The following is a 12,396-nucleotide window of genomic DNA, read 5'->3' on the forward strand; positions in this document are numbered from 1 at the left end:
TTAGCCAATGAAAGACATACTAAAATGTGGAGGGGGAGCACATGCCTTTTAATATCTATATACTTACCAAAAACAGCAACAACTAACAGAGTGGGGAGATGTTGACTTCTTATAGATTAATGAAATCTGTAAAATTTTTACAATCATGTGTATTACCTCTGTAATTAGGAAGATTTTGAATTGTGCCAAAAGCACAAGGTCTGCACTAAAATCTATTACTAATACATAACACATATTCACAAATGTAGCAGACATACTCCTTGATTACACCCTAATATATCATAAATGGAAAATATCATACATGAAAAATGCACTGAATTCACCTGATCTACCAAACATCACACTTAGCAGCACAGCCCACTGTAGAATTTTGGCTGTTTCCCTTGTGATCATGGGGCTGACTGGGAGCTACAGCTCACTGCCTATGCCCAGCATCACAAGACAGCATCATATTCATAGCACTGGCCCAGGAAAGTCTCCAAATTCAACAACTGAAGTAGGGTTCCTACTGCATGCATATTGCTTCCACACCATTGTAAAGTGGGGAGGGGGAAAGCATTAAATGGAACCTTCAAAAATTGGGGATCACTCACAGCTGACATCAACAACCTCATCCCTGTCCATCTCTCCCAGCATCGCAAACTGAAGCATGTGAAATATCTGGCATGCTTGTGCACTGCAATGCCAATGTGCCCACTGTGCTCCCTGTGCCCAGTGGGGCTCCTGCTTTACAGAGAGAGACATGTGGGCACAGGTATGTTAGCTGCCTTTGCACCCACCAACACCAGTGGTCTAGGCCATCCCAGTACTAGGATGCAGGCAGCCTGGCTATACATTCCTCAATCCTCCCCACCCAATGGCCCAAGAGACTCAAAACAGGACACTGGTTTCACCAAGGTATCACAGCAGCAGGGCAGGAAACACTTCATTGCCTTCCTGCCTCCCAGTAAGTGGCTCCTCTCCCTTGCATGTATGAAACAGGCTCAAGGCTAACTTCTCATCTATGAGCACACCAATCTGCCAGTGAACAGTTAATGTCTGGTCCATGCTGTGCTTTGGGGCTGCTCACAATGGGGGAAGAAGAGGGAGAGCCCAGGGAAGAGATTCCACAAGAGCCAGCTCATTCATATCTACACTTCGAAGAAAAACGAAGTCACATTCACACCCTCCTCCGGAAAATCTGTAGAAAACAAAACAAAGTCCTACGAAACTGAAGATATTTTCACTGGTGCCTCTCCTCCCACCCCTCCTCCCTATGTCTGTCTTTTTCTTTTTCCTTTTCAAAAGAAGTATCTTTTCTGTTTCTTAGATGGAATGATTTGCTAATTATGAAAATATCGATGCAGTAAAGAAAAACATGAAGAAAAAATTAAAGCAAATCTCTCTCTATTCTCATACCCAGGGAGTTATCTAATCAGTTTCCCTAATGTTCTCTCAGGAAAGGACAGGAACAAACGGGAAACAGGAAGGGAAGGGGGGGGGAACTCGTACATGTGCAGAACATTTGCATGATTTACAGACAGCATGTATGTTACATTTGAATCACATGAAAGTTACAAATTATCTTATTTTAAAAGTGATTATGGAGGGAGGGATATGTACCTTTTATGTATATTCCATATACAATAATATATTTCAAATTATTGTGTTTGAATGCAGGTCCCTGAAATTTTCCATGTCAATAAACATTATCTCCATTGACAGAATTCTTTCATAGCTCTATCATACCTCACTGAGTGGCTGTCTGATGTAATTTACGTAGCCACTATTCTACTGGTGAACATACAGATTGTAAGGGCTAGAGTTAATACCTGGAATATTCCCCAAAGGCTCAGGTGTTGAAGGCTTAGTCCCCAGTCCATGGCACTACTGGGAGGTGGTGGCACCTTAAAGAAGTGGGGCTTAGCATGAGGAAATTAAATCACCGGGGGAGTGCCCTTGGAAGAGAAAAGGACCCCAGATCCTCGTCCTCTCTTTGCTTCCTGGCCACCATGAGATAAGCAGGCATCCTCACCAGGCATTCCCACAGCAGGTTGAGCAATAATGGGCCAAAACATATGAAACCATGGACCAAAACAAACCTTTCCCCTCTTTAAGTTGATTATTTCAGGTATTTTGTCATGATAACAGAAAATTGACTAATACAGTTTTTTATTAGGAAAGAAGAGAAGGATACTTTGGGAGACATGGTGTCCAAAAGGTAAGGGGGATGCTACCAAGAACCCTGTGGAAGTACTGAGGAAGGAGGTTATGCTCTTAGGGCTGATTAAGAATGTGGTTCCTCCCAACCCCCCAAATTCATCAGCATCCCACCTGGGGTCAGTCCATCTAGTTTTTGCAATTACATAGCAAATGTTGTCCTATCCAATCTGTTGTTTGCCATCTAAGAGAAATTCTTTTTTCCTCTATGCTGAATTTTAAAACAAACCCCAAATTTTTGGAAATACAGACTAGATATAACATTGAAATTGGCCTAAACTTTTTTCTCTTTTCTGAATTTCAAAAGAAACCATGCAAAATTTTTGGAAATACATAATAGATATAAAACTGATATTAGCCTAAATCTTATTACAGTAGGACAATGGCAGTTTCATGGTCTTTATACCTTTTTAATGCATAGCCAGACACTGTGGAAATCTAACTGAGTAAACTATTTTGCGTTTTGTTCCCCCATGACTCTGCAATTAACAGAAGAGGTGGTTCTATACCTTTGTGGTGAACATCACCTTTTTCATATTCAAAACTACTCTAGCAGATACTTTCCAGTAGTTCAAACTTGCAAACAACATAAACAACAATCAGACAAATACCTTTGGGCATAAAACTTTGCCCACATTTCTGATTATTTGTGTAGGATCCTTGGAAGTAGAAGCACTAGGCCAAAGGTCATGTGCATCTTTTTTTAAAAGACTCTAGATACATCCTGTTAAACTCTTCTTCACCGGATTTACCCTTCCGCCTGGAATAGAGGTGAAGTGTCCATTTCATAACACCCAAGGAAGCCAGGACTGTGACTGGTTATTTTTCTGGAAATTTTTTTCTTGCCAATTCTAGAGATAAGCAGTGGCCTTAACCCTCCTGTTTTAATATGCAGATCTTTAATGTTAAGGTTGAGCAGTTTTTCATGAGATTTTTCAGCCCTATGTCTTCTTTTTTATGTATTTATTTATTTATTTATTTATTTATTTATTTATTTTGGCTACATTAGTTCTGAGAGCACAAAGACTTTCCAATAAATATGCCGTGAACACCATGCCACTCAGTAGCTTGGGGCCAGTTACTTGCAGTCAACTGGTTCCTCAATAAAATGAGTTCAAGAATCTCTCAGTGACTGCTGGGAGGTTTGTTTACCACACAGAACATCAAGCTGACCTGTTGTGGTGACCCATTATGTGATGGCCCACATGACTTTCACTTATCTTAATTCTCCTGTGATAAGTTTTAAATGCTTACGAAACTAGTTTACTTATATTTGTAGCAAATGCTCCTCCCACCTCACTTTTCTTTAGATGTTATTATATTTTTTGATTCTTAGAGGTTTAATTCAATGTAGCCAAGTTGACTAAACTTTTCCTTTGTGTTCACCATTTTGAGCTTAAAAACTGCTTTCATACTTTATCAAGAGAACTGAAAATCATTCACTTGTATTTTATTCTAATTTCCCTTTCATCTATCTGATGTTTATTTGGGTGGGTAATAAGAGGAGAGAAGTTACATTGAAGCCCCCATCCCATGGTTTACCCATATGCCCAATCCATTCTTTAGCTTTCTGTTACTATATCAAATACCTGAGATAATAAACTTAAAATGAAAAAAAGATATCTTTTGACTCACACTATTAGAGGTTCTAGTCCCTGACTGTCTGGCATCTCTGTTTTCAGGCCTCTGGTGGGGGTGCTAGATAGCAATGGTAAGGAATATATAGAGAAGCAAAACAGCTTACCTCATGGCCAGCACTTAAAAGAAAGGGAGTAAAGAGCTAAGGTCACACAATTCCCTTGGAAGGAAAGCCCCCAATAACCTAAATATCTCTCACTAGGCCCCACCTCTTAAAGAGTCCACCATTTCCAGTCACACCATTCTGGGTATCAAGCCTTTAAAACCTGGGCCTTTAGGGGACATGTAACACACAAACAATAGCACCATGTATCACACAATCCTTCCTTTTACCTGATTGGGGAAGTCACTTTGTGCACACTTTATAAACCTATACACACATGCATCTGTTTCTCCGTAGAGCTCCCCACTCCTGGGCTGACACTCCACATTTTTCCATTCATACAGTCTGCCAACATGTTTTATCATCAGTAGAATATTTCCTCTCTTCTTCTTTTGCATGAACTCCTTAGTCATTTTCTTCCAAACTTAGAGCCAAAAAAGATTTAACACACGTTAAGAATATAGTCAATGCACCTATCACTACATTTCTGTCATTTTTAGACTACAAATGTGATGGTGGCTGAGCCATATAGCCTAGTGTAGTAGATTATTTCATCCAAGTTTGTGTACCTTTACCCTATGATGTTCGTGCAATGCCAAAAATCACCTAAGAATGCATTTCTCAGAACACATCCCTAATACATGACTTCAGTCTTAAAATTTTCTTGCATTATTAAAACTTCTCATCTGAAATATGTACTTACATGTAAATGAGTAATTGCTATTCATTCACCATACAAATTCTGCTATTGGACCACGTCCTTGGAAGCAGATCACAGAAACATTGAGAAAATTATATCGAGAAGATATGTAACACAAGAGAGAGTGGGACCAGCCTCTTGGTGCCCCAGATCCCACATATTTATACTCAAGGACCGTCAGTGATTGGGTATGGCCCTGCAGGTTAACCAGGACCTCAATGTTTCCTGGAACACCCAAGTTTGAGACCCACAAATTCCTAGATGTTCCACTTTCCCTAAGAAAGCCTTTTAAGTGACAAGGAAACCAGGCTTCAATGATATCACCAATTTAAAAGACAAGTCACTGGAAAACATAATTTAATGGTGCCTTGCCTAAATAGTGTGACCAGATTTAGTGATTAAAAATATAGGCTGCCCAGTAAAATATGAATTTCAGAAAATACCTAATAATTATTTGGTATAAATATGTACCAAGTATTGCATGAGACATAGCCTAAAAACTTATATGTGGTTTACCTGTAATTTTACTGGGAATTCTTCATTTGATCTAGCTACTCTTTGCCTCAAGTATGTTCAACGTCTGACAGGCTTTCAGGAGAAAGTATGGCAGCAACCATGAAATCTCAAGTGGCTCATGTGTTTATGAATTTCCAAGGTCAAAAAAGATATGTACCGTTTTCAATTCAATAGACAGGACCTTTAGACAAGAGTTCTATTCCCTTGAGAAGTCAAGAAATATTTAATATAGGTAGGCCATCTCTTATCTGAAATGCTTGTGAACAGAAGTATTTCAGATTTTTTTCAGATTTGGAATATCTGCATATACATGATGAGATATCGTGGGAATGTAATCCAAGTCTAAATATGACATTCATTTATGTTTCATATACAGCTTACCCACATAGCCTGAAGGTAGTAATTTTATACAATATTTTTAATACTTTTGTGCATGAAAAAAAAGTTTCATGGTGTAAAATTTCCCACTTGTGGTATCATGATGGCATGCAAAAAGTTTTGGATCTGGGAGATTTTTGGATTAAGGATGCTCAACCTATAGTACGGATAAAGATGATTGTAAAATAAAGCCAAAACACAAAAGGCAACAGGGAAAAGTTAACCACTGACCAGGTAGTTAAAAAGAAAGAAATTCCCAGAGCCTGGAAGGTCAGGAGCAAATGTCCATCCACCGTTCAGAGACAAATAATGCAGGTTGCCAGGAGGAAGGAAGTAAACAAGGGGACAAGACTAAAAGATTTATCATTGTACTGGCATGGTTTCCTCTGTTTGTGTGTTTGTTTCCGAGCCTCCAAACCACCCCCATAAGGGAAGAACTGAACAGCAAGGATAGTGTTGCCTTATGGTTAATATCATAGTCTTGCATGTAAGAGTCCCCAGTGTGCTGGAAAGGGAAGGTGGAGTTTTCTTCTTTAGGTCAGATTAGCAACAAATGCTTTTTGAACCAGAGTCCTTCACAACTACACTATCTACCTTCAGGCAAAGGTAGAAGGATGGAAGAGTATGGTCCTAAAGCTTCTTATTTATAATCACACAGGTTACTTCACTACTTAATGCTGAGCCTTCCGGAATCCATATATTTTGGGAAATATTTGCCAAAGTAAAAATCCAGGCTAGGGAGAAACATTATCTTCATAAAAAAATAAACAAGGAAAGCCCACTTTTCCCCAGATTGACCCAACCTTCTACTACTCTATAGAACTCACACAAAGCCCTGGAGTCGGGAGGAAGGATGGTAGTAAAGAGGACAGTCTCCTCCACTCCTCTACCCTGCGCTGGCCAAATAACTGATCTTCTGGCTTCCAGCAGTGGTGGCGGGTGGAACAAGGCAGGCCAGAAAGGGACAAGGACTGAATGAGCGCTTGGTTCTCCTGCTCAGCTGTTCCTTCCATAAATAATACTTCAGGGGGCTGCATGAAGGCCCCTGGCCTGGCTTTTTCAGGACCCTTACTGATCCCAGACTGGGACCTCTATCTGCTGATTTCTCTGACCTCCCTCCTGCCTCTGCCCCTTCTGTTTAAATCTATTCCTTGAGCCCTTCAAGATGGCACCCACTACATACCGCTGAGACCCCAGTCCCGTAAGGCAGGTCACTTAATTTCCCCTATTCTACCGGTAAAAGAGTCTGAGGTTTCAATGAATGCCCTTAAAAGTGACATGGGGAGAGAGAAAAGTGGCAAAGCAGGGTATGGACTTTAGTGGACCTGGTGTGCAGGTAAAGGCTGCCCACTGAACACTCAGTTGCGTTAGTCACGGACAAGCTCATAGCTCATAACATTTTAATGTGAACCTCACAACTGACCCATGACCCCCTGCCCACCTAGGGACATCAGCTGAGATGGCTGGTGCTATTTGCTGCAGCCCTGCCCGAACTACAACAGGGCAATGCTTCCAAAGATGGGTGTGTAAAAGAGACTTGGGATTTGTCATTTCACACAAAATGCAGTTAAAGTGATTCAAACTGAAGATTCACTAACCTGTCAGATGACTGGCCCAGTGAAGAATAAGTGGTAAAGCTATCTGTTGCTGTGTCATCTGCACCTCTGAGAAGAGGCATCATCCTACCATGTTATCAACCCCCTTACAATGTCAGGTGCCTACTTCTTTCTGTATGCATGCCTACTCCAGAACCTTCAAACACAGATGATCCTTAGGTGTGATGTAAAGACTGAAAACATTTACCCTCCCCCAACTATACGACAATTCCTTATTTTTAATAAAAAAAAATCAATGCAAAAACAACAGTTTCTACAGCAACTCCTGAGTTCCAGGTTCAGTGGCACTAGAAAGTTTATGTGAACTCCTATTTAAATTCTTCCTGTAATACATTATGTTGTTAGCCTGTTGGTGTAGATTTGGGAAAGGGAGGAGACACATTGTCCATGGTATCACAGCTTATACCTGTGGGTGTGAGCTCAGGGGGCAAAGAGAACACATTCTTAACAACTGAGCTGGATACTACAAAATCTGTCTTTATACTTACAACAATAAAAGAAAAACCAAAGCATCAGAGAACTTGCTAAAAGTCACCATTACCATATCAGCACTCCAATTCTGATAATTGCAAGGTATATAAAATTAGTTACCTCAAATGGAAATAACATTTGTATCAAATGAGTTAGGGCACCTCCCCCTTTATTGGCCCAAAATGGCACTGCCTGTTTAGATTCCACAGTTCATGTCTACATAAAAGCAAAGGGAGTGAGAGATTTCTGAACAGAGAATTATGTCAAACCCCTCTTAAAAAATCCAGACCAGAACTGTTTCCCAGATCCTGAGATAAAAGAAGAAAACTCTACATGCCAGCAGTCCATACCAAGGAATGAGAGTAACTTTTTTAAAAAAAAATGTATAATGGTACATCATAATGCATTTATTTATAATTTTATTTATGTATATTGCTGAGTCTGACATGAAAATACCTGGACTTCTAGAACATAAGAAACTTGAAGCAAAAATGCTATCACATGAAAAAAAAGGATTAAGTTTTCACTTAAATCTTCCTACACGAAACAACTATACATCTAAAACGATACACACAGCCATAGGTACTCAACACTCAGACATTTCTTTCAACATAACTACCTTCAAATGCAGCTATTCTTGACAATATCAGCAAAGGTAATACATAAATTTTCTATCTTTAACCACCTATTCTGCAATGTTGGACACAGAAACATCAATTTCAGTTATTCAAGGAAGGGGGAAATCCGTCAATCTTTCATTTTTTAAACAGCTTTATTGAGATATGCTACATAATATACATGTCATCTGGTGGGAGTGTACAATCCAATGAGTGCTGGTATAATGACAGATTCGAACAACCCTCACCATGTTCTAATTTTAGAACATTTCCATCACCCCACAAAGAAACCTCGTGCCCAGGGCCTGTCAATCTTGACAAATGGTTTTCCCAAAATAAAATGCCTTTGCCAAGTCAGTTTTGTTCCCAGTTTTTGATCCAGTATTCCCACATCAAGGAGGCAGCTTGTCCTAAAGGTGAAGGGCACTAGCTCTAGAATTTCTGCAGATGAGCAGCTTCATAACCTTGAGGAAGACATTCAGCCTCCCTATGACCTCAGAAGGCTGTTTTAAAGATTTAGTGTGATCCTGCACGTAAAGCCCTCCTCAGTAAATGTTAGCTGCTATTTTTACTACAACCACTACTGCTCCTACTGCTCCTCCTCCACCATCACCTCCACCTCCCATTACTTCCTCCACCACCTCCACCTTTTCTACCAACTCCACTCCCTCTCACCAATCTCATCATCATTCCCACCTCTGCCTCATACTCTCTCCACCATCACCTCCTACACTATCTCCACTCCTTCCCACCAACTCCCTGTCACCCTCATCTCCTGCTATCTTGGACATCACCTCCTCCATCACCTCCACTTTTACCATTCCTATCTGCCAACTTCGCCATCACCCCATCTCCACCTCCCACTATCTCCACCATCACCTCCACCTCTTTCTCTACCCTCCACCTTCACTATCACTTCCTACACCTCTACCATCACTCTCACCACCAGCACTTCCACCATGTCTTCCACCTCCTCCCATGAACTCCACTTCTACCTTCTCCCCCAATACTCTACTACCTGATCCTCTAACAGTATCTTCTATCACTTTCACTTCTATATCCTCCATTCCTACCACCCTACCTCTTTCTCCATAATCCCCTCCTCCTTTCTTTCTACTAGTTCCACCACTACTTCATTCTCCTCCAGTACCTCCATGATCTCCTCCTCCACTCTCTACCACCATCTTCACTGTCACCTCTCTACTACCTCCATCTCTACCATCATCTCCACCAACTCCAACCTCACCAGCTTCATGATTTCTCTCCACCTCTATCACAACCAGCTTCTCCATCCTCAATTTGAACCAACCTCTTTGTGAAAGGCAACTGAATAGACATCAAAACTTCCCCATCTATTAACATAAGATTAATTTGTTAGATAGTCAGCAAGTAGCACCTTAACCCACTATGAGCTCAACAGTAGCTTCAGTAAGGAAATTAGAAGTTACAACTACAAAATCTCTGAACTACCCACATAATAATGCTAACAACCTGCCCTTTAAAGTACTCTATGATTATCAGTTAAGATGCAAATTAGGATGTGAGTATAATTTAAAAAACAAACAAAATTTCAAATGGAATAAAATGTATCTTAACTTTGGCCCCAGTAATTTTAGCCAACTGTGATTCAAAGTTCTGGAAAAATGGAAGAGGATTCTGGGTTTTGCTCTCTGAGTCCTTCTTCCAATCACTTGTCCCTCTCCTATTATAGAAGACCACTGTATACAATGGGCTTCCTAATCTCAGAGAACTCAGCCAAAATGCCATCAACCAGTCAAATCCCTCAAAGACAAAGGGGAATCCAGAACCTGCCTGCTACATATGAACCCACAGACCCCAAAGAAAAAAAGAGACCAAGGTACTCATCAGCATGTAGCATGCTAACAAGAACATACCTCTGAATCTGGAAAGATAAGGTTAGCAATCTTAGTGTACTAGTAATGGAGACAATCCCTTAGCATCTCTGAGCTTCAGCTGACTTTTGAAATATGAAAATAGCCATCCTAAAGTCTAACGGGGGACACAAAGCCACTATTCAAGCTGAATACAGCTTCTTCATTCCCAAGCTTGCATTTTCTCTCATTTTCATAAACCCATGCAACATCTACACTAAAACCAGAGACACAAACTACATGCAACTGGAACTACTAACTGAGAAAAGGTTATCTTCATAGCAGATTATCAGAGGCATAGTAGACCATGATATGATATGCCTATACTCTTCTCCACTTAGCAGAATAAGCACTGACATCTCTTCCTTGAACTTGCTCAACAACAATCTCAGAACTTAGAAATGATTCTCACTGTCCTGGTTGACCAGGAAAAGGCCCCAGGGTTGGATATGATGTAATCTATGGTAGTGGCTCTTCTTCCTCTGGCAGGCAGAGGGTAGAGATCCTAGGGTAAACAGCAGCTTGCAGCCAAGAACCTGGAGTCAGAAGGAAGAAAGAAAGACCTGGCCCAGAGCTCCAGTCTAGGTCCCCACAGCATACTTGGATAAGGTTTGATAGCTCTTCAGAGGGCAGGTATGAGATGGAGCAAGGAAGGACAAAGCAGCAGCTGCCAGGAGCACACTGAAAGGCACAGCTGACGGGTCAAGGTGACAGCAGTTCAAAGAGATGCTTCCTTGAGGTCTATCTTCAATGGAGTTTTAGACAAAGCAACAGGTTAATACAAAAATGAACAGTGGCACAGATCCCAGGGCTCAGCAAACTCTGTCCTTTTGCAAAAGAGCCACTTTTTCCTATAAGAAAAAACAGGCTTCATAGCAGACAGGACTGTTTCATGCCCACAATAAACAGTTCACCTCTTCCTTCCTATATGAAAAACCGTATTGTGGCATGAGCCAAATGTTTATGAACAGCCAAGTGACAAATTCAATGATACTGAGCAAATAACGTCAGTCTCTAGGTCTATTTCCTCATCCATAAAATCAGGTCTTCAGATCACATCATCACTAAATCTTTTTTCACCATTATGACTGAGGCTGGACACTATACAAAAGTATTCTAAAGTTAATCTACTCCTAGAACCATGGTTAAAGTAATATTGTTTGGTTTCTGAGCTTCTGGCCATATTGGATCAGATATACCCTCTCTCCTTAAATGACTAAAATAGTTTTATTACTTTGGACAGTAGGCAGCATAGGACAGTGATTCCTGGAAGAGAAGACACAAAACACTGGGTCCTCCAAGCATCGACTTTACTCACTGGAGAGTTTCTAAGCTGTGGTGCAAAGAGTGGAATCCCAAACACAGACGGGGGGGTCTCCTAAGAAGAAAGAACTTGGCATTCAGGAAGGATAAGGCAGAGCGGAAATTGCTTCATAGGGGAAGGTTCTAGAGATCTGCAGAGGGTTTCCTGCAGATATTTAGCTGAGTACTGATTGGCGCACACATATAAAGAAACTATCAAGGCCAGGGGAAGAACCACCAGAAAGAAGGAGGTAGAGCAATCCTCAGAGCTCACAGAAGGTAGGAAAAAGTATGTTTCCACAAGCCCAAATGGAAAACCTTCTTACACATGACTCATTAAGTAGAGTCCCCAAAAGGATCCTGCCTCAACAGTGACAGCAAATAAGTCCCACACTAAAAGTAACTCTAGAACCAACTAACAAAGCTTAACTGAAAGCCTTAAAAGGATCAGACTGTCCCTAAGAAGTTTAAATGTGCACAGAATGAAGCCCAAAAATACTGAAAAGATTACTATCCTCCGCAAATAAGCCAGCACCCAATCATGTCAAATGCATGAAGCCTGGCATGCAAATGAAAATTACCAGACAAAAAGAGAAAGTAAGACCCAAAGATAAAAGAAATCAACCTAGAGAAACAGATCTAGAAATGTCAAAGATGAAAGAAACAGAAGACAACAGGGTAAAATAATGATGATAAGTATGTTTCCTCTGTTCAACAAGGTAAAAGACACCATAAACCTGATAAGGAGAGAAAGGGAAGATTAAAAAATGAACGAATCAAGCCACCAGAGATGAAAAATCATGAGAAATAAAAAAATATATTGGGTAGGATTAACTAAAGATTAGACCCACACTTCTCTACTTTCCCTGCCTGACAACCAATCTCCAAGGCTCCTTGTCATTGAGGGATGGTATAGTCTTGGAAGCAACAGAAACTATCCAGAATGGCACAACAAAGATGGAAA

At 40.6% G+C, this 12,396-nt stretch overlaps 1 protein-coding gene across 4 annotated transcripts in view; it reads right to left on the reverse strand.

Moving 5' to 3' along the window:
- The window catches only part of Grb10 (growth factor receptor bound protein 10), a 198,334-nt gene that overhangs the window by 109,653 nt on the left and 76,285 nt on the right, over positions 1-12,396 (reverse strand). The window lies entirely within an intron of this gene.

The sequence above is a fragment of the Sciurus carolinensis genome, chromosome 8 (genome assembly GCF_902686445.1).
Source record: "Sciurus carolinensis chromosome 8, mSciCar1.2, whole genome shotgun sequence".
NCBI lineage: Eukaryota > Metazoa > Chordata > Mammalia > Rodentia > Sciuridae > Sciurus > Sciurus carolinensis.